This window comes from Octopus bimaculoides, chromosome 15 (assembly GCF_046866305.1).
Source record: "Octopus bimaculoides isolate indiv1 chromosome 15, ASM4686630v1, whole genome shotgun sequence".
NCBI lineage: Eukaryota > Metazoa > Mollusca > Cephalopoda > Octopoda > Octopodidae > Octopus > Octopus bimaculoides.
This window is the reverse complement of record NC_142942.1, coordinates 44,401,194-44,404,439: the sequence shown is the minus strand read 5'-3', so window position 1 is coordinate 44,404,439 and position 3,246 is coordinate 44,401,194. Positions and strand designations below refer to the sequence as shown.

Sequence of the window (3,246 nt, the reverse complement as noted above, 5' to 3'; positions counted from 1 at the left end):
CCTTTATAATGTTTGTTGATAATGTCTCGAATTATATATGGAGATTGTTGTTGTTGTTGCTATTGTTGTTGTTGTTGCTATTGTTGTTGTTGTAAATGATGGTTGTGGTGGTGATGGTGATGGAGATGGTATTGTTGACAGTGTTGATGCTGTTGATGATAATGATGGGTTGGATGATGATGGGGATGATGGTGATGAAGTTGGTGGTGGTGAGACAAGAGAGGAGTGAGAGAAGAGGCAAAGGTATTCTGTTGAAGCGGTAAAGGATGCCTTATTGAATTTGTGGTTAACTGACGAACCTGCACATGGTATGTGTCAGTGCATATGTGCGTGTATTTGTGTATGTGCCTCTGTATTTATATGCATGTGTGTGCCTCGGTGTGCATGTGTATGTGTGTGTGTGTGTGTGTGTGATTTTGTGTGTCGGTGTGTGCGTGCGTGTGTGTGTGTGTGTGTGTGTGTGTGTGTGTGCAAGTATGCGTTTATGCGTTTGTAGGTATGTGTACTCGTGTGTGAATGCGCGTCTATTAGGTAATGTGGAAAAAGTGCATGTGCATGCTTGCTGACTGCGGTTGTGTTATGAAAAGCGAGTGCGTATGCGCGCGTGAGTGTCTGTGTGTGTGTGTGTGTCTGTGTGTGTGCATGCGCACGCGTGTGTGTGTGTGTGCGTGTGTGCGTGTAGTGGAATGCAACTATGTATGTGTGTGCGTATGTGGAAATATCTATGATCGAGTCAAAACCGTGTCTTTTAAATAGCGTGCATAACGCACGTGTGCATATTTGCGGAATAGGTTTGATTTATAAGCAGGGTGCGCATGTGTGTGTGCGCGCGCCCATGCACATGTATGTGTGTATGTGTATGTGTGTGTGAGAATAGTGCATCTGCTAGTATGTGTGCGTGTGTGTATATGTACCCGGGTGTACAGGTCTTTTAACTAGTATTTCTAACGTACATGTTTATATTTGCGAATTTAGCGTTTGTTATATGAAACGTATGTATGACGTGTCTGTGTACGTGTGTACGTATGTGTGTGTGTGTGTGTGTGTGTGTGTGTGTGTGTGTGAGTAATCTAGTGCAGTTGTGTATGTATATGCGTTGGTGTTTATGTATGCGTGTATGTATGTGTAACGGACTGTTTGCTTTTCGTTCCACCGAGTCAGTACGATGGAGTTTCGAAGGCGCGTGTGCGCGCGCGTGTGTATGCGTCTGTTCTTCTATATATGCTTTATCATATTTGTGTGTGTGCATGTGTATGTGTCCTGCTATGTATGCCTCACCCAGCGGTTATGTGACTGTATGTGTGTAAGTCTGTTTCTCTGTTGGTGTGTGCAACGTGTATTCACGTTCCGTTCACATTACTACGTTGATGCGCGAGCGCTGTTATATTTGTGTAGAAATGCTAAAAGTCTCTCTGTGTGTGTATGTGTGTGTGTGTGTGTGTGTGTGTGTGCTGCTTTGCTTATGCATGTGTCACTACACTTATAGACGCCTCTATCTATCTATCTATCTATCTATCTATCTATCTATCTATCTATCTACCAATCTATCTATCTGTCTATCTATGTAGTCGTATAAACATCATGCATGTCTTATAATATATCATTTCCTTAGTATAAGTTCACTCTGAGTCAATTCGTGTGAGTATTTGTTGCTTTTGATACTAATTTTGCCATTGTGTGAATGTAGATATATCTATTAATCTATAAATATTAGTGTGCATATGTGTGTATGTGTGTGTTGATATTTATGTTGTAGCGTAGTCAGTAAATATTGAAATATCATAGGGGCAGTGAGTTCATAGATTTGATGAAATACATCGTTCTTGGTTCGAATCACATGGGTAGGAGTTTCACTTATTATTTGTTTTTTTGTTTTATTGCTATGTAATAGAAAGTACTGTATAAGTAGTACTGCTTTCAAGTGTTTGCACAAGGCCAGCAATTCCAGAAGACGGTCTAAGTCGATTACATCGATCTCGGTGCTCAACTGATACTTATTACATTGAACCTGAAAGGATGTAAGTCAAAGTCGACCTCGGCAGAATTTGAACTCAGAACGTAAACACTGACAAAAAACTGTTAAGCATTTTGACCGGAGTGCTAACAATATTGCTGGCTCGACATTTTATATAATAATAATAATAATAATAATAATAATAATAATAATAATAATAATAATAATAATAATAATAATAATAATAATAATGATAATAATAATAATAATAATAACAATAATAATAGTAATAATCCTTTCTACTATAGGCGCAATGCCTGAAATTTTGGGCGAGAGGACAAGTCGATTACATCGACTCCAGTGTCTCATTTGTACTTAATTTATCGATCCCGAAAGGATGAAAGGCAAAGTCGACCTTGGCGGAATTTGGACCCAGAACGTAGCGACGAACGAAATGCTACTAAACATTCTGCCAGCTCGCCGCTTTGTCAATAATAATAGTAATACAAGTTTCTGATGTAACCTCAGGGCCAGCAACGTCGAGGAGAGACGAGTCATTTAAATCAGCGCCAGTCCTTGACTGGTACTTTATTTTATTTTATCGCCAAACGAGAAAGTTTATATAATAACTTTTAACCTCAGAGGGGTTTTAACCCAGAATGCAAAGAGCAGTGAGAAATACTATGAAGCATTTTCCCCGACTCCCTAATGACTCTGCTATTGGGTCACCTTAGATTCGAACACTCGAACATTAATAATATATCATGGCACCTATTCAAATCCAGGCGACTGATCGGTTTTTGATACCGATATTGGCTCACTGCCTAATTAATGACTACTATTATTATTCGAGTCATTCTGTCTATTTTTGTTAATATTATCTAAAATACATTTTGAAAATAAACGAAATAAACTTCTTGTTTAATGCTGGAGTTACACTGAGTTTGAAAACTACTGAATTGTTGTTTGCAGAGAGTGTAGAGGGGTGAGTGAGTTAGGACAGAGAAAGAATGAGAGCAAAAAGACAGATTGAGAGATAGGCAGGTGGGTAGATATATAGATGAAAAAAATAGATAGATAGATTGATAGAGAGAGAAATAGAAAGAGATAGAGTAAGAGAGAGAGAGAGAGAGAGAGAGAGAGAGAGTTTCGATGATAGCGAGGAGAGTTGTGTTACATGTAATGAATGAGCGTTTAAGACGATATACTAAGTGGAGGCGCAATGGCCTAGTGGGTAGGGCAGCGGACTCGCGGTCATAGGATCGCGGTTTCGATTCCCAGACCGGGCGTTG

At 39.4% G+C, this 3,246-nt stretch overlaps 1 protein-coding gene across 1 annotated transcript in view; it reads right to left on the bottom strand.

Annotated features, from left to right (window-relative positions):
• LOC106879000 (G protein-coupled receptor 183-A) overlaps positions 1-1,422 on the bottom strand; it is a 173,895-nt gene extending 172,473 nt beyond the window's left edge. Inside the window, exon 1 of the transcript XR_016244461.1 lies at positions 1-1,422. This exon is cut by the window's left edge and continues 33 nt beyond it. The gene's annotated coding sequence lies outside the window, so the exon portion shown is untranslated.
• Between the last annotated feature and the right edge of the window lie 1,824 nt (positions 1,423-3,246).